At 38.7% G+C, this 27,093-nt stretch overlaps 1 protein-coding gene and 1 pseudogene across 1 annotated transcript in view; both read left to right on the top strand.

Moving 5' to 3' along the window:
* CDH18 (cadherin 18) overlaps positions 1-27,093 on the top strand; it is a 550,225-nt gene that overhangs the window by 31,730 nt on the left and 491,402 nt on the right.
* LOC132538753 (proteasome subunit alpha type-3-like) lies at positions 12,414-12,902 on the top strand (annotated as a pseudogene).

Here is a 27,093-nt window from a genome sequence, read left to right as displayed (position 1 = left end):
TGCAAAAACAGGGTTAAGGGTGTCCTGGTTTGAGCCCCAGGTTCAAGCCCCCCAGCTCCTCACCTACAGGAGGGTTGCTTCGCAGGCAGTGAAGCAGGTCTGCAGGTGTCTATTTTTCTCTCCCTCTCTCTGTCTTCCCGTCCGTTCTTGATTTCTCTTTGTCCTACCCAATAACAACAATAAGCAACAAAAGCCTGCAGGAGCAGTGGATTTGTATTGCAGGCACTGAGCCCCAGCAATAACTCTGGAAGCAAAAAAAAAAAAAAAAAGAAAGAAACCTCTAGAGGTGACTTCAAGAAAGAACAAAGGTATAGGGGATAGAAATGGGGAAAAAAACCCACCCACTCTAATAAGAAGGTAAATATAAGTTTTATATTTAAGTTTTATAAGTAATATTCATTACTAATGGCAAAAATATTCATATGCTGAGTGAATAAAACAGAAAGTACAATTTTACATAAGAGGAAAAAAATCAAAGAAATCGACCATCTTCATATTTTAATTGATATCTACTTGTATAGCTGTGCCAAGATGGTAAGAAAAAATGCTAAGTCAGGATGGCATAAAGCAAAATCCTGATTTTTCTGCACTGTTTTCTCGTCTGCAAAATGATCTACACCATTAAATGCATTGCAGGAAGCCAGACATGTGTCACTGTGTCAAGCCTAAGGATGACAGTAACAGGGTACTTATTTTTCTGGAAGAGAAAACTAGGTGTGATATTCATCAGTTATCACGTTTGAAGTTGTTTTTTCAATTGAATCATTTGATTGTTTATTTGAAGAAGAGATACTTTCCTACCAATTAGCTGTATTGATGAACTATAATAACACTACACAAGTAGAGTGACAAACCTGAGAAGTTCTAAGGGTTAATTATTGCTAGCATCTCCTGCAATGAGACAAAATAAAGAGTGCAAGATCATTAACAATACTTCAGTTGACTAGTAGGACTTACCGTTTGGGGAAGTTAAACTGATTTGCTCCTTGGTATTGACATGGTCAGTACTGATTGTGTGTATAACTATGATGTATTTTTGTTAGTACAGAATGCCGTTTCAAAATTATCATATTTTCAGGAGCATTTTTTTTAATTGTGGATAGTCTAAGAGTTTAAGATACAGCTGGGATTTTATGTTCAAAACAATTAATTTGTGAGTATTATGCATATCCTCTCCCCTACAAACTTAATAATGGCTCTTTTAAATACAGCAGACTGATGTCAGAATCTTTCCCTTTTTTTAATTTTTTTTTTCCTTTCCTTGTCCTTGTTGTTTATGGTGGTTGTTGTTGTTATTGCTGTCATTGTTGTTGAATAGGACAGAGAGAAATCAAGAGAGAGGGGAAGACAGGGAGTGGGAGAGAAAGACACCTGCAGATCTGCTTCACTGCCTGTGAACCTGCAGGTGGGGAGGGGAAGGGTTGGGGGTTCAAACCGGGATCCTTATGCTGGTCCTTGTGCTTAGCGCCATGTGCACTTAACCCTCTGCCCAGCTTCCAGAATCTTTCTTAATGATGAATCCTTTTGAATTACTATCCAAGTAATTTATTTTCATAAGTATCGGTAAACTTGTGTTCTCCCAGCTTTCTTTTTCTTTCTTTATTTTCTTCTTCTTCTTTCTTTCTTTTTTTTTTTTTTTTTTGCCTCCAGGGTTATAGCTGGGGCTCGGTGCCTGCACTACAAATCCACTGCTCCTGGAGGCCATTTTTTCCCTTTTGTTGCCCTTGTTGTTTATCGTTGTTGTTGTTGTTTCTGTCATTTTCGTTGGTAGGACAGAGAGAAATCGAGAGAGGGAGGACGGGAAGACAGAGAGGGGGAGAGAAAGACACCTGCAGACCTGCTTCACCGACCCCTGTCAAGTGGGGAGCGTGGGGCTCAAACCAGGATTCTTATTCAGGTCCTTGCGTTTTGAGCCATGTGCGCTTAACCTGCTGTGCTACGCTCCCACACCCCTTTTATTGAAATCACTTTACCAATGGGATAATGGCTACAGTACATGGACATAATTTTTTAATTCCCCATTAAAGGTGTCTACGTTTTATTGATTTACTTATTTGTTTACTCATTTATTTGCTTTTGTATTTATTTTGCCACCAAGGCCCCATGCCAGCAATATGAATCCACTGTTCCTGGCGGCCACTCCCTGCCCCCCTTCTTTCTATTTTGCTTTTGATAGGACAAAAAGAAATTGAGAGGGGAGGGGGAGCTAGAGAGGGAGAGAGGAGTATAGGTACCAGCAGACCTGCTTCACTGTTCATGAAGTGTCCCTGCTGGAGGTGGGGAGCAGGGGCTTGAACCTGGGTCCTTGCACTTGGTAATATGTGTGTCTTAACAGGGTGCACTGCTACTACGCCCCAGCGCACACACACAAGACGCTCTTCCAAATTAGAACATTTCTAACCATCATGTATGCCTGCACCCTCTTCAGTGCTCCCACCCCGGAGTCCTTTCACTTGTTGCAATGCACAACCAGTCCAAGTATCACAGTGTGTTTTCTCTTTCCTCGTTTCTGAAGCTACACCTATAAATGAGATCATCAGTATTATTCTTTTCTTTTTTTATTCTCTCACTTATAGTAATTCCTTTGAGATCCACCCAAGATGAGAATCTTATTTCTTTAACAGATATGTGAAAATGGGTAAAATAGAAATTGATGACTTAATCCAGATGGCAAGATTTCTATAGATTAAATTTCTTTTTTAGAACTTCTGTTTTCCAGCAACAGAGCAATCTTATCATTAAATTTTACTGTTGTGACAGGTCATCACTTCTCAATGTCAGAACCCTAGCCCTTTATATCCCTTCCACACAAATAAATATATTAATAGAGTTTGAATATCCAGTGACTATTCTGAGCTAGGGAATTGCTCACTTTGCTATTTAGTGGCCAGTTCTGTGGATTGCAAAAGTGCTGACAGCCTGAAAGCACGGTGAAATGCATTTTTCCACAATGCGTTTCTTTTGAAGCACATTAAAGCTTGCCTAGTCTATGAAATAATTAAATTGTATGTGCTCGTAATGAAGAGTGTTACAGCTAAGAATCACAGTGCAGTAGCATAATATATGTTTATGCAACTTACATGCATTTTAGCTTTAGCTTTTCGATTTACCAAAGATTAATGGAAACAAAGAGACATCAGCAAGCCAGGAGAATCCCTAGAACTCTATCCTGAAAGAGAGATCAGTAGGTTACATACAGTTCAGACTCTGTTATATTCTAAAATTGAAAGAATATCAGTAGGATCAGGCAAAAGAATAACTAGGAGTCTTTTTAGCTAGATGTATGTTGGTTGATTTTTTTTTTCTTTTTGCTCACTATGGTTTTAGAATTTCAACAGAGTTTGGAATTAATGAGTTACTTTTGTATTTAGAATGTACCATATTTCGTGACTTTGAAATGCCTCAGATTCCTAAATATTTATAACCATCTGGATACTTCTGAGTAGTGGGAAGTCAAAAGCCAAGTAGATAATGATAACAAACAGCTGGAACCTTGCCTCCCACCCACCCTCACCCTCCACCCCCATACATAATTGAAAAATAGTATCTTACGATGCAAATGTATGTTCTTATGCAGAGACAAAATTCCCTTACAGAGCAATTATTTTTGTTTTTTTAGAAGAATATATATGTATCAAAAATTCTGTGCACCATAAAATATATACAATAAACTACAAAATAAGACATCTTAACTCTTGATGCAGATGCCCAGTGAACTGTCTAGATTTTTAAGAGACAACAAAAGCAAGTTTTCTGCTATATACAGTACTTCCCAACAATGTCTAAACTCATGAAGATATTAAGTTTCCCATTTCAAATAAGTATTGTTATTCACTAATATCTTTAAATAGCAAAATAGAGAATGCTACATAAAATTTAAATATTGAAATTTGTTAAATGACAATATTTGCATGCATGTATAGATATTGAATGTATGCTTGTATGTATTTCTGCAAAAGCACTGCTCAGCTCTGTCTTAAGGTGGTGATAGGGACTGAACCTGGGACCTCAGAGCCTTAGGTATGAAGGTCACTTTTATTAATTTTTATTAACTTTATTGGATAGACACAGTCAGAAGTCGAGAGGGAAAGGAGAGATAGAGAGACACAGAGACACATGAAGACCAGCTTTACCATTTGTGAGACTTTCCCCCTGGAGGTGAGACTGGGGGATTGAACCCAGGTCCTTGTGCACTGTAACATGTGAGCTCAACCAGGTGCACCACCCTCTGGCCCCAGAATGAAGGTCCTTGGTATAAGCTATCTTATCTCCTCAACCCTAGAATAGCATTTCTTTAAAGGTGGCTTTGTCCTAGTATTATGATTTCTGCTTTTGAGTAAAGCAAAGTTTACCCCTGACAGGATACATTGCCTCCAGGGTCATCTCTGGGGCTCAGTGCCAGCACTACAAATCCACTGCCCCTATGACTTTTTTTTTTTTTTTTTTTTTGTGGCTAGGACAGAGAGAAGTTGAAAGGGGAGAGGGAGATAGAGAGGGGAGAGAAAGGTAGACAGCTGCAGACCTGCTTCACTGTTTGTGAAGTGACCCCACCCCACCCCCCGCAGATGGGGAGCCGGGCTTGAACCCAGATCCTTGTGCTTCGTACTTTGTGCACTTAATCCGGTGCACTACTGCCCAGCCCCCCATTGTTGGTTCATTTTAACTTTTATTTGTCACATGTAACTGTCTTACCACAAGGAAAAAAAAAATTAGGTAGCCAAGGAGAAGAGGCAGCAGTAGAACAAGAGACATGAATGCCTATGGTTGTGAGTTCAATCCCTAGAACTGCCAAAGTGATGATTTAGTTCTCTTTCTCTCTCACCAACAAATAAATACATATTTTTAAGCTACAAAAAACATCACTTAGCTGATATGTCATGATGACCTTGGGAGTTTTATACATTTTGAAGGCATCTCAAATATTGTTGAGGAAACCTTGGATGTATGCTCGATTTTGTATTCATTTCTGCCCACTGAAAGTAGACACCAAATTTAAACTGTTCACTCCTCATAGATGTGTTGTACTTGAGCCAGAGTTAAACTGCTTCCTTCATTCTTAAAGTGGCCAATCACCGTCCCTAAACTAAAGCAATTAAAAGCCATATCCAAGTGAGAAAGATGCATCCTGGTCTTGTTACTCTTATGGTCATGGCGATACTTATAGTGAGTTGTGGGTTTCTCCAGAGTGTCTGGAGAAAAAAAAAACATTATTTTTAAAAGACTTATCCAAAAATGTTTAATCCAGACAGTAATTAGCAGAGATAATTAGTAAAGAGAAACTTTTGGTTAAAGAATGTTTAATTATATTCCATAACTGTTGAATATACTATATCTTAGTAGCTGCTTTAAAACCTTATACAAAAGCACGTTCTTTTGTTTTTGTAACTCAAGCAGTATTAGACTAAAACTGATCCAATCATTTGTACCCCATATAAATCTATTCTGGTTTAGCCAAAATGGTAGTTTCCCTGCTTTCCAAAAAATAAAAACAAGGGAGTCAGGTGGTAGTGCAGCGGGTTAAGAGCACATGGCACAAAGCACAAGGACCAGCTTAAGGATCTCTATGGGAGCCCCTGGCTCCCCACCTGCAGGGGAGTTTCTTCACAGGTGGTGAAGCCAGTCTGCAGGTGTCTGTATTTCTCTTCCCCTCTTTGTCTTCCCCTCCTCTCTCCATTTCTTTCTGTCCTATCCAACAGCGATGACATCAAGAACAACAATAATAACTACAACAATAAAAGAACAAGGGCAACAAAAGGGAAAATAAATAAATAAATATAAAAAACTTAAATAAATAAAAACAAATGAATTTAAAAAGGATCGGCTCATATCCCCTAATATTTTTTTTAAAAAAGAAATACACTTTCTTAGATGCTTTAGATTTTCAGGTGACTATTTTTAGATCAAAAGCTTATACATAGTTTCAAATGGACAAGATTGAGTGGCAGTGGTGACCATAAAGCTTCCACGTTGTTAAATTCTTTAAAATAGGAGTGAGAATCAGCCCTAGTTCTATATTAAAGATTATATTGGAAACGGGGGAATAACTGTAAACACTAATCTCTCAAATGCCCAAATGGATTTTAGTTATAAAGTCTTGGGAGGAAAATATTCACATAACTCAAAACTTGTTTTGCTTTTTTTTTTTTTAAATGGGTAAAAGCACAAGAGTCAGTAAGAAGTATTTTAAGGTAGAATCTTTGGTGGGGGAAATATTAAGGATAGACTTAGTGCTACTTCTTTTATGCTCAGTGAAGAAACATTCTGGAAAAGTAGAATTTGATGATTCTTGTAAATATACTTCCTTAATTCTACTTGTATAGCTGGTTTTCCTTTTATTCACTAATCTTAACTTTCCAGTGCTTATAAGGGAGGTCTGCTATTCAGTCCTATGGCAAAAGCAAATGCTTACACTGTTCTATTGCTTAATCTTAAATGCTATGGAGAATGGCTGTCTTAATTTTTATTAACAGCGATCCAACTTTCCATCCTCTGATAATTGTCTTTAGCTTGCTTGAATATTTAGCAAACTCTGGGTGCATGTAATGCATTTTCACTATGGATTAATTCTGAAATAGCTATAAATTCACAGAAAGGCTTAAAGAAGTATAGCAAAGTCTTGTACACTTTTCACCTACTCCCTCTCTTCCCAGTATTAAAATTGTGAGGGAAGGGGAAATAGTTCACTGGGGTATTGGGCTGCTTTGCCTTGAATGTGACCCAGGTTTGACCCTGTGTCACACCACACTGAAGGAAGTTTTAGTGCTGTGCTATCTCTCTCCATCTCTCTCTCTCTCACTGCAGCAGTAAAAACCAACATAAAAGTATAATAAGATTTCAAGGGCCAGAAGATAAGTAAGACTTGTGCTTTGTCCAGTGCTGTGGCTTGAGTTGGCCTCCTTGAACTACTTGGGAGTATCATGCATGGTACCAAGGGAATCATTGATGCTGTGGGCTCTCTCTGTCTCTCTATGTCTCTGTCTCTGTCTCCCTCTATCTGAATGAAAAGTCAGCCTAGAATGGGTGCAGTATCTCATGAGGGAGACCTCTGCACCAATAAAAAGAAAATTAATTAATTAACAAACGAAGAACGCCACTGGAATAAAAGTTTATAATCAAATTTCACCAATTATATATGCACTTTAAATGTGTGTGTGTATGTATGTGTTTTGCAATTTTTTTTTTTTTTTTGCCTCTAGGGTTATTGCTGGGGCTCAGTGCCTGCATTATGAATCCACTGCTCCTGGAGGCCATGTTTTTCCCTTTTGGTGCCCTTGTTTATTGTTGTTATTATCATTATTGTTGTTACTGCATAGGACAGAGAGAAATGGAGAGAAGAGGGGAAGACAGAGAGGGGGAGAGAAAGACACCTGCAGACCTGCTTCACCAATTGTAAAGCGACCCCCCTGCAGGTGGGGAGCCAGGGGCTGGAACTGGTATACTTAAGCCGGTCCTTGCACTTCCTGCCATGTGTGCTTAATCCGCTGCGCTACCTGCATTTTACAGTTTTTTAAAAATTTCTTTATTGGGGAATTAATGTTTTACATTCGACAGTAAATACAATAATTTCTACATGCATAACATCTGCCAGTTTCGCATTTTACAATTTTACATGTGCATCTGCAGTTAAGTTCAAGAACAATCAAGATGCAGAACTGGCCTTTCTCCCTGGTTCTCGAGTGACACTTACGGTTGTTCTCTCGCTACAAAATTACTCAGAGAGCAAACACTAACATGTTTTCTATCACTGTAATTCCTTTATTTCAAATGTGTTGTGTAATTCCCTTGATATCTATTCAAGTTATTGTGTTTATCAATGTTTCACTCCATTGTATTGCTGAGTAGTATTTACCCAGTAAAGGACATTTGGGCTGCCTTCAATATTTTGATTATTGTGAATAAAGTCGTTACCACTATGTGTGCATGTTTCTCTTTTCCTCTGAGTTAAAGTTTTTACTTCTTAGGGATAAATAAATGATCATCAGTTAAATCATTGTTTTTATGGACCATGCATTTATAATTTATGAAGAAACTGTCACAAGTTTCAGGAATAGCTGTGGTACTTATAATCATAAAGATTAAATTATATCATTCTCTTCATTGGAATGTATCCTTTTTTTTGCCATTCTAGTGACTGCTTAGTTAATTGGATGTGGTTTTAATTTACATTTTTTAAAAAAAATTATATTTACTTATTTATTTTCCCTTTTATTGCCCTTGTTTATTTTGTTGTAGTTATTATTGTCGTTGTTAGATAGAACAGTACATTTCTTCAATATGCTAATGATGTTGATAATCTCTCCTATGTTCTGGTAATTTTTTATTTTACTTTTACTAAAGCACTGCTTAGCTCTTGTTTATGGTATTATAGGAGATTGAATTTGGGATTTTGGAGCCTCAGGTGTGAGAATCTCTTTTCTTTTGCATAACTATTATGCTCTCTACTCCCAAACACTTCTACCCAAACTCTACCCAAACACTTCTCTCCTTCCCTTCCCTCCCTTCCTTCCTTCCTTCCTTCCTTCCTTCCTTCCTTCCTTCCTTCCTTCCTTCTTTCCTTCCTTCCTCCCTCCCTCCCTCCCTCCCTTCTTTTCTTCCTTTCTTTCTTCCTTCCTTTCTTTCTTTTTTTCTTTCTTCCTTTCCCTCCAGGGTTATCACTGAAGCTCGATAAATCCAATGCTTCTGTTGGCCATTTGTTTTATTATATTATTTTGTTTTATTAAAGAGGACAGAGAAAAATTGCGAGAGGAAGGGAAGATAGAGAAGTAGAGAGAAAGATAGACACACCTGCAGATCTGCTTCACTATTTGTGAAGCGACCACCCTTTGCAGGTGGGGGTGGGGGTGGGTGGTGGTACTAGCATCCTGTGCTTAGTACTATGTATGCGTAACTCAAGTACTGCACTGCCAGACTCTCCCTCCTGTTTTTTCCTTTCCTTTCTTTGTTTCTTCCTTTTAATTTTATTTTTATTTTTATTTTTATTTTTTTACCAGAGCTCTACTTAGCTTTGGGTATGGTTGTGGTTGAACCTGTGACCTTAGGCATAAGAGTCTCTTTACAGAATCATTATACTCTCTAACCTCACCTGTAAACACGATTGTTGTTGTTTTTTTAACCAGAGTACTGCTCAGCTATGGTTTATTTATTTATTATATCTTTATTTGTTTACTGGACAGATACAGCCAGAAATCTAGAGGGAAGGGGGAGACAGAGAGAAAGAGAGACACCTGCAGTCCTGATTCAGCTTGAAGCTGGATCCTTGCACATAGTAACCTGTGCTCAACTAGGTGTGTCACCACCAGCCTCCTCAGCTCTGGTTTATGGTTGAAGCTGTGACCTCGGAGCCTCAGGCATGAGATTCTCTTTGCATAACCATTATGCTATCTAACCTCATCCCCACTTTTTTTTAAACCAGAGTACTACTCAACTCTGGTTTATGGCTGAACCCATGACCTCGGAGCCTCAGGCATGAGATTCTCTTTGCATAACCATTATGCTATCTAACCTCATCCCCACTTTTTTTTAAACCAGAGTACTACTCAACTCTGGTTTATGGCTGAACCCATGACCTTGGAGCCTCAGGCATGAGAGTCTCTTTGCATAGCCATTATTATGCTATCTACCCCCCCCCCTTCACCTGCCTTTTGTATAGCTTGAGTGACTGTCTGTTTACCCTTTTTTCCCATTTTCTAATTGGATCTTGTTTATTTGTTTTCTATTAGGATGAGAGTGTTTTCTATATTTTAGAGTCAAGCATTTTGGACATGTGTGGTTTTCAAATATTTCTCATAATGTTATCTTTCCAGGATGATAGCAGGACCTGTTGAACAAGTGTTTATTTTCAGTGAGGTTTAGTTTTTCAATTTTATATTATGGAGTATGCTCTGGATGTTAAAAATTAGAATTACTTGTATGTATTATATGTGTAGCCTATAATATAAAATATGCAATTCTGGGGAAAAAATAGAGAAAAGAACTTCATTTCTACATATGAATAGTAAGACACTGTATGTGTATGAATACAGCATTAGTATGGTTTTATTTTTACATTAATCCATGGATATATTGTGAATGACTTTCTATGCAAAACATGAAGTTTAGGGGCTGGGTAGTGGCACACTGGGCAAAGAGGGCATGTAATCATTACAAAGGCTTGGACTCAAGTTCCTAGTCCCTGCCTAGAGCAGAGGAGCTTTACAAGGGGTGAAGCAATGCCATGCTATCTGTTTCTTCCTCCTTCTCTGTTTCCCCCTCTCCTCTCAAGTCCTCTTTCAAACAAAAGGAAAAAAAAAAAAAAGGGAAAAATGGTGGATTGGAGGGGTGAATTTATAATGGAGGCATGAAGCCCCAACAATAACATATATATATATATATGTATATATATGTGTGTGATTTTTATTGATATATTTAATTTTTAACATAAATGGATCACAGCATCAGATGATGTTATGATTTTAACTCAGTCAAAGAATAGTACTTTTAAAACTTAAGAACTAAAGGACTCCCCACCTACAGGGGGCTGGGCATGGCCCCATGGGCTGTGAAGCAGGCCTTCAGGTGTCTGTCTTTATCTTTGTTTTCCCCTCCTCTCTCAATTTCTGTCTGTCCTATCCAGCCATAACAACAATAGCAGTGGCAACAATAGCAACAACAAGGGCAACAAAATGGGAAAAATGGCCTTCCAGGAGCAGTGGATTCATAGGGCAGGCACTGAGTCCCAGCAATAACCCTGGAGGCAATAAACAAAAAAAACAAAAACAAAACAAAAATAAAACGCTAAAAGGCGCAAGCTGTTGCAGAGATCCCTGATATTTGACTTGTCACATAGTTTTTCTTTCCTTCCATTAAGACTTCCCTTTTCAAAGAATATGTATTTATTTATTGTTTACATTAGAGAGAAAAGCAAAACAGACCAGAGCACTGCTCAACTCAGGCATATGGTGGTAGTGCCAGGAATTAATTCTGTGGCGTCTGGGGTCTCAGGTATACAAGTCTGGTGTCTTTCCACTGTACATGTCCCAGTGATTTTCCTTTAGTTATGGGATAGTTTAAGATAAGGCCAACGGAAAGGAGATGCTTATTTCACTTCTCTGAAGATGTGTTCACTCTGGGAGGAATGTTGAATTCACTGATGACATTTCGTTTAACAACTGAACAATGTTGGTGTTACTTTGACTTCTTTTTATATATATATATATATTTATTTCCTTTTGTTGCCCTTATTATTTTATTGTAGTCGTTGTTGGATAGGACAGAGAGAAATAGAGAGAGGAAGGGAAGACAGAGAGGGGGAGAGAAAGACACCTGCAGACCTACTTCACTGTTTGTGAGGTGACTCCCCTGCAGGTGGGGAGCCGGGGGCTTGAACCGGGATCCTTACTCTTTGCGCTGCGCTGCGTTACCACCCGACTCCCTGTTGCTTTGACTTCTGTGGGCTCGCTATACCTGTTTCTTTTCTTTCACCAGAGAACTGCTTAGTTCTGGTATAAGGTGCTGCATGAGGATTAAACCTGGGACTTTGGAGCCTCAGGCATGAGATTTTCTTTGCATAAGCATTATGCAATTGACTTCTGCCCTATCTGCTCTCACTTAATGGGTTTTCTGTATAGGTAGTGACATGTATTTATTTTAGAGCTGCTTTTAAATTGTCTTTTCTTTTTTTTACATAAGTTTTTGCTGTCACTTTTAATTATTTGACGCATATACCATTACATGGATTGCACTGGGTTCATTTTATATGGTTTTAATTCTTTCTCCTGATTCTATAGATTTATTTAAATTTTGGGGAGGTTTTAGCATATTCCAGTATTTTTTTTTCTCTATACTCTTTTATATTTTGCAACTATAAGCATAGTATATTAGATATTTATTTCTACTATGCCACAGTTCCATATGGCCCTGTTTTCTGTTGATCAGATATGTTTCTTCTTAATTGGTACAAAGCCTCACTAATCCTATTTTCTGCAATTTCCATTCTATTATTGAGGAGGAGAGTGTGTTTTCTTGTTGTGATTGTTTTCAACTTTGGATTTTCCGTTTGTCGTTAAAAAATATATATTTGTCATTATTTTTTTAACACTGAAGCCTGTGTGATTTCACTGCTTCAGGTTTACTTTTATGAAAAGGTAGAGAGAGAGAGAGAGAGAGAGAGAGAGGAGTGATGTGGAAAAAGGACAGATAGGGCAGGGGTAGGTAGCATAATGGTTATGCAAAAAAAAAAAAAAAAACTCTTGCCTGTGTCCCTGAAGTCGCAGCCAGGTTCAGTCCCCTCCACCACTATAAGGTAGAGTTGAGTAGTGTTCTGGTAAAGCAACAGAGATGGAGGGAGGGAGGGAGGGAGGGAGAAGGAGAGAGAGGGAGAGAGATAGAGAGAGACCACAGTACTAGGATTTACCCTAGAGTTGTAACACTCCAATATGTTGCCCAGGGATGCAAGAGATGAAGCTTCCAACTTTAGATTGAACTTGGGCTATCACATCCCGCTAAGATCTCCTGCAGACAAGAGTGGCCATATATACTCATGCATATATGCTGTCCGGTGCTATTAGATCTTTTGACTGGATGAAGTTCCTTGTAAGGATTTTACAGCTGAAAGAATGGTGCACAGCTCTACATGACTGACCCATCAGGTGGGGCAGAGCCATTGGCAAAGCCAGGCAAACTGCAAAGACCTTTCAGGTGAAAAAAAAATGACCTATTCTTATGTTGATACGGAATTTGAAAACTATTTTATATCACATATGAGGAAGTTGAGGATGCAGCTTTTGAATTACAACCCAGCTGGGTTGGTGAATTAACTAAAGGAGGAGATGAAATTAAGATGTAATAGAAGAAGCAGAAAAATACACTAAGGATTTTTTTTTTTTTTGAAGGAAGAAGATGGATAAGATGATGATCAAGTGTAACATTTACTTCACATCGGTTTTAAATTTCTAGTACAACTCTATGTATCTGTTTAGCCCTGTCGATCATTACATACCCACTGACCAGTTTTCATCAAAATGTTCTCTTGTAAAAAACAAAGAAACAAACAAACAACCCTGGCGGGGTGGGGGGGGTTGGCAGGCACTTGCAAGAGAAAAGTTTCACAGTGAAGCAAGTACTGCAGGTGTCTTTCTGTCTCTCTCCCTCTCTATTTTCTTCAAAGCAAAAAAAAGAGAAAAAAAAAAGGGGGGTGGGGGCAAAAATGACACCAGGAGCTATGCAGGCACCAAGCTTCAGTGAAAACCTTGCTGGAAAAACAAAAATAAACAAACAAACAAAAAAGCACAATAACACCTGGACTATCCAATAAATAAATAAGGATAATAATTTTTTTAAGTAAATGAGCATTAATGTATAAAGATATAAAAGGATAGGTACCAGGAGTAAATACAGGCACAACTATCAATGGGACAGAGTAAAGAGTACAGAAATAAAGCCATGTACATATCATCAACAACTTGCTACAAAGAACTATAAGAATGGGGAAAGGGCTCTTTGATAAATAATTCTGGGTATACTGAACAGTCATATTAAAAAAGAATGAAACAGCTCCCCTTACTTACACTAAACACAAATAGCAGCTCACGTAGGTTAAAGATCTGATTTCGGGGGCCCGGTGGTCATAAGGCAGGAACCCACAAGATGAGCGACCCTCTGACACTTGAATTTTTCTCTCATTTTACTTGTTTCAGGAGAAATCACAGGTGATTGTTGAAAGATATATTTTTTGTTTGTTTGTTTGTTTTTATTGCCACCAGGGTTATCGCTGGGGTTCGATGTCCTCTCTAAAATAATCCACCACCGCAGCCTTTTTTTTTTTTTTTCCTTGTTTCATTTGACAGAACAGAGAGATTGAGAGAGGAGGAGGAGATAGAGAGGGAGAAAGAAAGACACCTGCAGACCTGCTCTAGGGCCCATGGTGCATCCCCTCCTTCAGGTGGGAAGCAGGGGCTCAAACCTGGGTCTTTGAGTATGGTAGTTTGTGTGTTTAAGCAGCTGTGCCACTGCCCGGCCCCTTGAGAGAGAATTTTTAAAGGATAATTTTACTTATTTATTTACTTATTGGATAGAGGCCAAGATAAGTCAAGAGGAAGTGGGGAGCCCCACCTGTAGGGGAGTCGCTTCACAGGCAGTGAAGCAGGTCTGCAGGTCTCTCTCTATTTCCACCCATGTCTTCCCCTCCTCTCTCCATTTCTCTCTGTCCTATCCAACAACGACTACAACAATAAAACAAGGGCAAAAAAAAAAAAGAATAAATAAATATTAAAAATATATTTTAAAAAAAGAGGAAATGGGGAGACAGAGAGCAAGAGAGATACCTGAATCAATGCTTCCACCATTCAGGTGAGGATGTGGGGCTTGAACTTCTGTCTTTGCTCCTGAGTGTACGTGTGCTCAACCAGTATGCACCACCTGTCCCCAATTATTGAGAGCTTTCGATGGTGAATTATTTTTAAAAATTCTTCTCAGTTAATTACAGTATCTTATTCATGTGAGCATTATCTGTTTTTGTCGGTGCTTCACAGTTCTGAGCTTACTTCTTTCAGAGATAAAGAGAAAAAGACACCAAGGCACTGGAGAGAGGACTCCAGCCTGGATCTGTGCCCTGCAATGAACACACTCTCCACATGAGCTAAAACTAGCCTACTTCTCAGTTTTGTTTGACTGGTCGCTTGTAATTGCCATACTGTGAATACCTTCATTCCTGATAAAGCAAGAAATTTTCGATTTTATCAGAGGCCTTTTGGATATTGTATTAGGAAACTTAATTACATTAAGATATTTTATTTTTTGATTTTTTTAGAATTTTTATTTATTTATTTATTTATTTATTTATTTATTTAATTGGTAGAGGTAGCCAGAAATTGAGAGGGGAGGTGGTGATAGAAAGAGAGGAAGACAAAGAGACCCTACCTGCAACACTGCTTCACCACTCACAAAGCTTTCCCTCTGCAGGTGGGGACCGGTGTCTCAAACCTGGGTCCTCTCATGTTGCAACCTGTGCTCAACCAGGTGGACCCCCACCCGGTCCCTCATTCAGATCTTCTTTCTCAGCAGTGACCTGCTTCTGGGCTCGGTGTAATATATCTTCTGGCTCTTTATTGTGAAGTATGGTTGCAATTGAATTGTCCAAATCCTTGCAGTGCTTTCTTATTGGCTTCATCTATCTGCTACAGTCTCTGGCTTGACCTCTAATGGTGCTGTCTGCTGGGTTACACAGTGTAGTTCTGACCTATCTCCTGCAAGTGGAGGAAAATAATATGGGAAACATCAGCATGCTTGGTTCCTTACTTTCATGATAGGAAAACTGGAAGACATTGGTGTGCGTCTATCAGACCACTAGCTAGAGACCCAGTGCTACTACCACTCAGACCACTAGCTAGAGACCCAGTGCTATTAGCAACTTGTTCTTCTGTGAAAAACACCAGTCCACCCCGCCTTGGATGTGAAAAGGGGGTGGGTTACCACTGCTTGGAGATGATATATATTTGCCTCCAGCGTTATTGCTGGGGCTCGGTGTCTGCACTATGAAGCCACTATTTCTGGTGGCCATTTTTTACTTTTTTATTTTTTTTGATAGGACAGAGAGAAATTGAAATTGAGAGGAAGTGTGAAGATAGAGAGGGAGAAAGACAAACACCTGCAAACCTGTCAACCACTTGTGAAGCAAATTCCCTGCAGGTGAAGCTCCAACCAGGATTCTTGAACTTCATCTAGTATGCCACTCTCCCCTCCCCCAATATACACACACCTTCGCTTGGGTATTGTTGAGACTTTTCTTTCCTTAGTAAACTGGTCAAAGAGGCAGGTTCTGCTTATTTTATTGTTGAAGGTCTTTAGAGGACAAGCCAGGATTCACAGTAAAGAAAAAAAAAAAAAAAGAAAGAAAATTCTTTCATCATTGTTTTCATGATGTTTCCAGTCAGCTCCTTGTCACTGTAAATTTCTGAGTTATTTTAAAGCTGTCTTTTGGATTATATTAAGGGCATTCATTTGGATTTAGAATAGCAGAGGAGAAAAACTTGAAGCTGCACCATCTAATCCATCTAATTTGGGCAACTGGAAGTGTGCTGAAGAATGAAATAGAGCATGTGTGTATCCAGGTTACCTCACATACCAGCGAAATAGACAACCGTTGTTTGGTCAGACAGCTAATTATCATCAAAACTATTGCACGAAATAGTCAAAGGACAGAAAATTGAAGTTTATGGATAGAGGCTACCACCACAAAGTACAGTGTGGTGCTAGGGAGACAGCGTAATGGATCTGCAAAAAGACTTTCATGCCTGATTTCTGAGATCTCAGATTCAGTCTCCACCATCCAAAATCCAGAGCCGAGCAGTTCTCTGGTCTCCCCTGTACTTATGTCTTTCTATTTCTCTATCAGTAAACAAAGAAATAACTACTAAATCAAAAAAAGAATAATAATACAGTACAATACATTCTGTAGGTACGCATAACACTAAAAGACTTTGAAGATTTATGTATGCCTATAAATCAGGCAGATTAAGCAGTTAGCAACAAAATCAACATTTTAGGATTAGAAACCATGAATCTCCCATATTTATTAAAGTATGTGTATGTTTTAAGTCCTCAGGATTTTATATTTTGTACTACACTGAAGCAATATAATTCTGCGAACAGATAATTCATACAGGAAAGAGTGCATCTGGCAAAGTGTTAGGATGCCCTGGGTTCAAGTCAGGGCACTTCCTGGGAGAACCCTGGCAGAAGGTTAATAACTCCATGGATGGTGGAATGGCGCTACTGTCCCTTTCTTTCTTTCTTTCTTTCTTTCTTTCTTTTTTTCTTTCTTTCTTTCTTTCCCTGACTCAACCTAATTATAAAAAAGAAATGAACAAAAGGGCCCAAGAGAGAGGCTATCACATATAGGTAAGGCATCATATTAAAGAAAAGTGTTTTACCCAGTCCTACCTTAAGGATAAACATGTGAGTCTTTATTTTTTCTTATGTCTGGGTAGAAGGAAGATAGAAAGCTTAGACATCTAGGTTAAAAAAAAAAAAAGTAACAACCAAGCAAAAGCTTGTTAACAAATGTGTTGTTGAAAACTCTGTTGCTTGGTAGAAGGTTAGAACAATCATTTGGGGGGGGGATTGTAAGAAATACATTCAATTGGGGAATCGGGCAGTAGCGCAGCGGGTTAAGCGCAGGTGGCTCTAAGCTCATGGACTGACTAAGGATCCTGGTTCGAGCCTCAGGCTCCCCACCTTCAGGGGAGTCGCTTCACAGGCAGTGAAGCCAGTCTGCAGGAGTCTGTCTTTCTCTCCCCCTCTCTGTCTTCCCCTCCTCTGTCCATTTCTCTCTGTCCTATCCAACAATGATGACATCAATAACAACAGTAACTACAACAATAATAAAAAACAAGGGCAACAAAAAGGAAAATAAATAAATATATAAAAAAAGAAATACATTCAAGTATAAAATGAAAACATGTCAAAAAGTGCTTCTGTCTTCACTTTTTCAACTCAATTAGATAGTAAAATAAAAACGAAATGATACTGACTTATAATTTGATTAGCCGCCTTAGTCATCCTGATTTTTATGATAGTGTTATCTGGAATGTTTGACTATTAAATGAACACATGAAAGTACTGTTCATTGCTGATATACACTGTCTCTTAAAATAATTTGATTTATATCTACTTAGCTGTAGAATTTTGTCCTGTGAATAAATACGCAATATGACTTCCTCAAGTCCCGTGACTCTGGATATTTTTTTCTGTAAGACAAAGATTTGAATCATTATTTTCCTATCTTTTATATTAATATTTAATTACAATCAGCATCCTAATGCCCTAAAGGACCAGTCACCAGGAAATGAAGATGCTTTTTGTAGTATTTACTGGAACTTTTGGTTCCTGATGCTTAATGATTCATAGCATTTGCAGAACACAATATAATAAAAATCTCATATTCCTATAAGAAAAGGGTTAACTTGGAGCTCCAGTGGCGCAAACGGTTAGCGCGCGGTACTTACACAGAAAAGGGTTAACTTGTTTGTTTTCATTTTCCCCAAAATGAGATCTTAGAATTTGTGACAGATGATGGGTCAGAGGACTGCTATTCAAATCTGACATTTAAAGCACATCTTGGTTTAGAGCTGGGAATGGCTTTCATATCTTGACAAGATTGGTTATTTACAATCTGAGCTCTATCTTGGGATTCATAAGTTTGAAATCATTCTATATCTCCTTGAAATATTACATTTAGTTTCATGTTTCCTTCCAATTCACTCTGAGAACTGAATTACTTAGATTGATGTGGTAGAGTGGAGTGAAAATGGCGTTTGAATTCGAGACAACATTTGCATTCTAACTTCACCACATAGCAACTGTATGTTCTTGTCAAAGTTTTTTTTTTTTAATTTCTAAAGTTTTTATTTATTTATTAATGAGAAAGGAGAGAGAGAAAGAACCAGACATCACTATGCCACATGTGCTGCCGGGGATTGAACTGAGGACCTCATGCTTGAGAGTCCAAAGCCTTAGCCACTGCGCCACCTCCCGGACCACCTTGTCAAAGCTTTTAACCTCTCTGAGTTTTACACCTCTGGCTGGAAAATGAAGGATACAAGTTATTTCCATTCCTATGCGTTTGTTGATAGGAATACACTAAATTGTTGTATTATTGTCTGTGTTTTTAAAACCATCTTTTTATGAACTCTCAATTATCAGAAACTCAGCTTAATTAAAGAGGCACCATGCTACCATGAAACTTGAAGGTCACTTAGAACGCAGTATATCAGAGTTAGTCTTGCCATTTATGACTTATTTACCAATCTTGGATTTGCAATAGCCCAGAACCGTTTCCCTGAGAGGGAAGAAGTCCAGATCAGAGCTCCAGTGGTGCAATGGGGAGTGCGCGGTACTTATACAGAAGCCCAGCTCAGTTGCTGCCTTGATTCCCTTCTTGGTTTTGACATTTCTTTCTTTCTTTTTTTTTTTGTAATAAAAATTATTCATATATTAAGTAATAAGAGAGAGAGAAGCAGAGAGAGAGAAAGAGGGGGGGCTGGGTGCTGGTAAACCTGGCTGCATGCACATGTTATAATGCACAAGGACCTGGGTTCAAGCCTCCAGTCCCCACCTGCAGGGGGGAAAGCTTCATGAGTGGTAAAAACAGGTATACAGGCATCTTTCTGTCTCTCTCCCTCTCTATCTCACCATTCCTTCTTGGTTTCTGACTGTCTCTATCCAATAAATAAATAAAGATAATAATAATAATAAAAGAAAAATAAAGAAAAAAAAAGAGTTGCGGCATCATCTAAGTTCATTTCCCATGTCTACGCTCTACCGGACCTGCCAATATACGCGGTTATCTTCGCCCACCCTGTCCAACGCTTGACGTCTCGTCACCCAATCTGGTCCCCTACACCTACACTGAACTTCTCTGTTCGAGACTCTTGGAAACAGAGTTGGCAGTCAGCTGAGGTAAAGAACAAACACCTCATCACAGACCCCTGCAAGCGTCAACCCGGCTTTGACCTAGCACGTTATGATTGGGCCCTCCTCAATCGCTATCGAACAGGCCATGGCCGGTGTGCCGCTTTGTTCCATCGCTGGGGAGCCAGAGATGACCCGAACTGCCCCTGCGGCTCCAGACAGACTATGACCCACATAGTCAACGACTGCCACCTCTCCAGATTCAAAGGAGGTCTTGAAACTTTACATCAGGCTCAACCTGACGCTGTTGACTGGCTACAGAAAAAGGGCAAACATGCAATGTTGGGAATCAAACTCACTATCTCATGCTTGAGAGTCCAGTGTCCTGTCTACTAGACCACTTTTTGGTCCAGGAAGATTAGGGATTTTTTTTTTTTAATATTGACTGTGAATTTAAGATTTGAAGCATGACTCTTTGGTCTTTTGTACTTATTTACTTTTTTTTTTTTTTATAGAGTGAAGGAGAAGTTGAGAAAAAAGGGATGATAGAAAGGGAAAGAGAGAGAGGAACACTTGCGGCACTGTTGCACCATTTGTGAAGCTTCCCCTCCCTCCGTAGGTGGGGACATGCATTGTGAATCCGGGTCCTAGGACAGGGCAGCCTGTGCTCTGTGCTGCTTGTACCACAATCTGGCCCTCCTCTGGCATTGATCACTATTTCCTGCTCAAATTTTGCTTTGTCTCTTTGTCAAAGTTTAATGCCTTATTATATCTCTAGCAAACCTCGTTGGAAAGGGGGCAGGAGGTGGGGTTCAAAATAAGGCAAAAAAGGTAATGCCTGCTAGGATTGTTGGATCTATTTGAATAAAACTCAAACTGAGAGTTGACTTGTTTCAGGAAAATATTAGTGACACGATGAAGAATGTCAGAAATTCAAGTTCCTTTCTGGAGAATGTTAGAATATGTTCTTTAGTAGTTTCTTTAGTAGTAATTTATGGAAATGTAACTTCCCTGATGAAAGACAGGTATTTCATTCATACATAAATTCATAACCAGAGTCACTTCACCAAAGTGGATTATAATTGGGGCCTTTTGGTGTATTTGGCAGAGCACACCCATTGCCATATCAAAGGCCCCAGGTTCAAGCCCATGGTTCTCATCTGAGGGGATTGGGGATAACGTTCAAAAGCCATGCAACAGTGCCTTATGTGTTTCTCTTTTTTCTCTCTATAATCTCCATTCCTCTGTGTTTCTATCAATGGAAGAAGTAAAGAAAGGTGGGGTGAGGGGAGGGCGTCCACCCTGGTGGATTCATTGTGCTGGCATCCAGTTCAACTAATACCCACATGGACAGTAAACTAACAGAAAAGGAGGAGAAGGAGGAAGAGGAGGAGAAGATTGCAGTTATTTTCAGGGGTTAAATCTTGAAGTATTGTATTGTATGATTGCTTTAGCTTACCAAGATACAAGAATATAGATCTACTAAGAAGGTATACATGATTCAATTTAGAGAAAACCACCTCACTGAAGTCTGAAAATGCTTATTTTAAAAAGAAGAGGGAGGTCTGTAGCCTGCTAAAATGTTATTACTTCTGCAAAGTAACTCTACCTTTCACACAGATCTTAGTAACATTGACCTCACATTTAACTTACTTCTTCACACATTTTCTCTGTCTTATTTTCTATTTGAAATTCACTTGCCCGGATATTTTCATACCTTGACTGAGATACTACTGCCGTCTCTACAGTTGCTTGAAACTCCAGGAGTTGACATGGAAGAGACACAGTTGTGTGCAGTGAATTGGGTGCACTAGGGAAGATGGGATAGTTACATGAGTCACTTCCTCAGTGAGCTAGAGATGTATTGCTAGGCAAATATGTCAGGGACTCACCTTCTTTCTTCATTTATGCAGTAAAGGAGTTAGGAGAGCTGGGGAGAAAGCAGAATGGTTATGCAAAATAGCTCATTACCTGAGCCACTGTCGTCCCAGATTCAAATCTCCAGTTCCAGTGCCACCAGAAGCCAGAGTTGAATAGTGCTCTGGAAAAAAAAAAAAAAAAAAAGTAAATAATAAAGAAGTTAGGCTGGATAGTTGAGGACATCCTTAAACATTTTAAAGAGAAGATGGTTCGCAACATACGATCAAATCGTAAGCAGTGAAATCACTCCGTGTGTTCAGTCCCTTCTCAGTGTTTTGTGTAATATATGTCCTTTTGTAATAAATGTATAATTTGTGCTTTCTGAATATTTTGCACGTACCTTTTTATTAGGTGGGACAACATCGTGAGGAGACAATATCAAACCCTAACTACCGGTATTAACAATTTAGATGTCAACAAGGCAAATATAGTGCCACGTTCTGGATCTTGAAACTTACATGGGGGAAATATAGGCTGGTAAACAATACAAACTAGACATTGATAATTAGAAGAAGGAAATGAATCAGTGCTTGAAGAAAAGACTTTGGCGAAGGTACTCATTATTAGTAAGTCAGATAGAGAGCTACTCTCATAGTCAGTGCTCCTGAAGGATACCCGATAGAGAGATAAATAAATAGCTAATAAAAACATATTAAAAGGAGCTAGTTACTTAAGATACAAGGACACAAGGCAGGGGGTGGGAGTGGAACTTGGACTCAGTGGAGTGTATTAAATCAAAACACAGATATTTAATGCTGGCTTGCTGTCACAAGATACTAATGTCTTTTTGTGATTAGGTTTCCTTGCTAAATTGTTCTAAAGTAAAGGTAAAACTAAATTACTATTGTAGTAAGCATATAAAAGCATCAGGCTGATAAGTACAAATAAAAATACTAGGAACTTTCAAGGCTTCTTGCAAAATCACTCAGATTTGTCAGAGACATGGGAGTTATGCTTTTTATTGATTGGTCTATACAGCTGTAAAAATTTTGAGCATTGGAGTTGCTAAATAATTTTTTAATTTTACTTACTTTCTCATAAAAATAAAAAATAGCCAATTGAAGATGAATAAAATCTTCTTTATCAGGGTAGAATGTATTCCATTGTACATACAAATACAAATAAATGTTGAGGTATTATAAGATTTTATTTTATGAGTCCTAAATTTAGTGAGTTAAGGTGATCACTAAAAAGAATAGTATCCAAAGCTTAAAGTGAAACTTTTCTCTTTTTTTCTTCTTGTATATTTGTTTATTTTACATTTTTATTAATGATTTAATCATAGCTTACAAGATAACAAAATGGCAGGGTGATCATTCCACAGGGTACCCACTACTGAATTTCTTCTTGCCCTCCCCATGCAGTGATACAGTTTAGCTACCCTTTCATTCATTCCTTTTTTTTCTTCTCTTTTTCTTTCCTTTCCTTTCTTTTCTCTTCCTTGCACTTTCTTTCCTTTCCTTTTCTTTCTTTCTTTCTTTTTTTTTACGAGAGCACTGCTCAACTCTGGTTTCTGGTGGTGTGGAGGATTGAAGAGCCTCAGGCATGAAAGTCTCTTTGCATAACTGTTATGCTATAACCCCACCCTCCTTTTCTTTTCATTTCTCTCTCCCTCTTTCTTCCTTTCTTCCTCTCTCTCTTTAATTCACTCTTTCTCTCTTTTAATCTGTGGGCATTTGGGTCACTTTCATTCTGTGGCTCCTGTGAATTATACAGCTATGAACATGAAGGTGTGCATATCTTCTTTGAATTAGTGTTCTTGCATCTTACAGATATGTGCCAGAAGTGGTATTGCTGGGTCATAGTGTTGTAGGATTCTCAGGCAGTGAGATGAAACACATGGAGGCTTTCAAACAGGAAGGAGCATTTATTATGCTGGAAGACCCAGGCACACTCCTGTCCAGGAAATTCTGGGTACTGAGGACCATGACTCTTGTCCTTGTATAGTTCTCAACTTTCCCATAGTAACTCATAGCAACAAGCTTAACTGGTTACTATTATTATTATTTTCTTTATGAAGAAAAGTACAGCTTTGTCTTGCTTAAGGGGGTTTGCTGTGAGACCCTTCTAGCAGTGGGATAGAGGCTTCACTGGTAGCTGGCCAAGGCCAAGTTGCCTACTTTTAGCAAAAATTCCCATCTGGGAAGGGGAGAGGGAAGGTTCTCTCTAACTTTGTTCTTTTTATTCAGCTTGAGAAATTAATTCTTAGCTTCTCTCTTGAGAAGCTAACCTTTGCTTGCCTCAACACAGTATTTCTATTTTCAGAAAGTTACTTTTCCAGCACCATGGTTTAATCCATAATTAATAAATACATGGTTATAAGTAAGGCATAGATTATGTTAAATTATCTTCATTTTCAGTGTATATCTATCTATCTATAATTTTTAAGTTTTGCATTTTTTCTTTAATGTTGATGAGGTAGAATCAGCTCTCAAGATAAATAAATCCGGGATATAATCTGAGAAAAGGGATGTACTTACACAAATTAAATTGTTAAAAATGTGCAAAGTGGCTTACTTGTTTACTGAGAAATTTAAGAAAGGTAACTTTTTAAAATTTAATATATAGCAAACATATTTGCTTTGTGAATCATATTTAGAGTCATGCTGGAAAATCTGCTGCCCACAATGAACTATTTCCTATGGATACATCTAAAGTAGGGAACAAGAGATGTTAGTTAGCATGTGGATTGTTTTAGAAAAGTTCATTTTGTGGTCCGGGAGGTGGCACAGTGATAAAGCTTTGGACTCTCAAGCATGAGGTGTTGAGTTCGATCCCTAGCAGAACATGTGCCAGAGTGATGTCTAGGTCTTTCTTTCTCCTCTTATCTTTCTCATTAATAAATAAATAAAATCTTAAAAAAAAGAAAAGTTCATTTCAAATGCACTTTACTTGAAAGTGTCTTGATTTCAGTGATTAAAGTGATTAAACTTTAATAACCAGTTATTAAAGTTGTTTTTCTACTTGCCAGTAAAATGATAAGAGACATAAGCCCAAAAGAAGGATGCACACCGAATGATCTCACTCAAGGGTTAAAACTTAAACAAGGACATGAAGTCAAAACAAAAAGTGGCACTTGGAATGAGCTCAATGTATTGCATCAAAGCAAAGGAGTCTGTCTGAAGGGGTGGTCAGGGGGGGCAGTGTCCTAGTGCATTGTGGTAGAAGCAAACCTAAGTTGGAGGTGAGAATGTTTTGTAGATGCTTACCTTGGGAGATGAGAAATCTAATAACAAAAAGACATTAGTGTCTTGTGACAGGTACCCAACATTAACTGCCTTGGTGTTAGACCAGAAACCATAAAATATTTATAAGAAGACATTGGCAGAGGAAAACTCTTTTTTCTTTTTTTTTTTAACTCAGGTTTTTCACTTCCATCCACACTGAGTAACTGATAAGTTTTAGGGGATGATGACCAGAGGGCTCTGAACTCCAATTCCACAGGACTTGATGAGAGAAGAGGGAAAAAGGAAGGACATGCTGAAGTAGCAATGTGTAGGTATGACTTAGAAAGGGAGAGAAGGTAGGCCATAGGAAAAATGGATATATATATTATATTATATTATATTATATTATATATATATATGGAGAGAGAAAGAGAGAGAGGGAGGAGAGGGAGAGACATTGAGAGGGAGAGAGAGGGAGAAAGAGAACAGTCAACCCATGTGTGTGTCCTTGGGAGAACTACTGCAGTTTCCAATGGAAAGGAAAGGGACACAGAACTTGGGTGGTGAAAGCAGTGTGGAATTATATACCTGTTATCTGATAATTTTGTATATCAATATTAAGTCACTAATAAAAAAAAGAAAGAAGTGGCCAACGGGAACATTGGATTCTGAATGTAGGCACAGAGTCCCAGCAATTACCCTGGTGGTGATAAAAAACAAACAAACAAAATTTGGATAGGTATAATTTAGGGAGCATGGAATATTTCAATGCCCCACTGTTAACATCTAGTAAACAGGACAGAAGTGAATAGTAGTAGAATCAAAGTGATTGTGATGAATACAAAAAAGGAACAGGTGGATAAGTGATTTAAGAGACATTAGAATTTGGTTCAGGTTCATATGTGGGACTGTTTTGGTGTTCTTCGCAAGGTGAAATGAGAGAAGTCAGAGATTTATTTATTTATTTCCCTATTTTTTTTTTTGTCTCCAGGGTTATCACTGGGGCTCAGTGCCTGCAATACAAAGAAATCCACTGTTCTTGAAGGCCATTTTCCCCATTTTTGTTGCCCTTGTTATTGGTAGTGCTATTATTGCTGTTGGATAGGACAGAGAGAAGTTGAGAGAGGAGAGGAAGATAGAAAGAGGGAGAGAAAGAAAGGCACCTGCAAATCTGCTTCACTGGCTTATGAAGAGACCCCCCTGCAGGTGGGGAGCCAGGGGGTCCAACCGGGACCCTTACACAGGTCGCAGCGCTCAGCGTGGCGTGTGCCTAACGTGCTGCCATCCGAGATTTATATAATAGTATTCAGAGCTTCCGATGCTTAGCTCTGCATGTTTCTTTCCAGAGTTGGCACAAACATTACGAGGGTCAAGTTCCACCTTCTCTAAATGTTTTGAAGTACTCATGAACTAGTCTTTACTTCCTAACAGGCGATAAGAGAAAACTCACAAGCAGATAACTCCCTAATGTATTTGTACAGACAGTGAAGCCTGAAGCATGCCAGTGGACATGTTTAAACATTTTTAAAATATGAACTTTTATTCCCATTTCCTAATAACATGTAAAGGAGTCTTATATGCAGAGAGAGTGACTTTCACGAGAAGTACTGGATTTGGTGTGTGAAGACAAGAATTTTAAACAACCTTCCTCTTTAGTAGCTCAATGTAGCTACACAATGGAATGCTTTTAGTTTCCTGGGCAGTCATAAGGAAAGTTCTTAGATCATGGTCTTCTTTTTGTTGATATATTTTTTAATTTTTTTAATTAAAAAAATTTTTTACCGTTTCTTTTTTTTTCTTTTTTATTTAAGAAAGGATTAATTAACAAAACCATAGGGTAGGAGGGGTACAACTCCACATAATTCCCACAACACAATATCCATATCCCATCCCCTCCCCTGATAGCTTTCCCATTCTCTATCCCTCTGGAAGCATGGACCCAGGGTCATTGTGGGTTGCAGAAGGTAGAAGGTCTGGCTTCTGTAATTGCTTCCCTGCTGAACATAGGTGTTGACTGGTCGGTCCATACTCCCAGTCTGCCTCTCTCTTTCCCTAGTAGGATGGGTCTCTGGGGAAGCAGAGCTCCAGGACACATTGGTGGGGTCTTCAGTCCAGGGAAGCCTGGCCAGCATCCTGGTGGCATCTGGAACCTGGTGACTGAAAAGAGAGTTAACATATGAAGCCAAACAAATTGTTGAGCAATCATGGACCCGAAGGTTGGAATAGTGGAGAGGAAGTGTTAGGAGGGGTACTCACTGCAAACTCTAGTGTACTTCTGATTTCAGGTATATATTTTGCAGTAGTTTATGGATACTATGGATACGTGTGAACATATGCTCTCTCTCACAGAAACTCGTGTATATCTAGGTTTTGGGACTTTGTTAGAAAGTGAACCACCTGAGATGGAATTAGAGTATACTATGAAAGGAAAGGTCTCACCCGAGTAATGAAGCTGAAGGGTTGTCATTCCACACGTGAAGTCTCTGGACACAGTCTGAAGTGAAGCATGTTGAGGTGGTAATCATTATGTTGGTTAGGTTGTGATCGGCAGATGCAAAATTATTTGATATGGATTGGGAGAAGCATACGGGAAAGTGGGTCCTATCTAAGAGTTCCAGGA

This window comes from Erinaceus europaeus, chromosome 5, assembly GCF_950295315.1.
Source record: "Erinaceus europaeus chromosome 5, mEriEur2.1, whole genome shotgun sequence".
Taxonomy (NCBI): domain Eukaryota; kingdom Metazoa; phylum Chordata; class Mammalia; order Eulipotyphla; family Erinaceidae; genus Erinaceus; species Erinaceus europaeus.
Note: the sequence above shows the minus strand (reverse complement) of the source record. Positions and strands in the feature narration are given on the sequence as shown.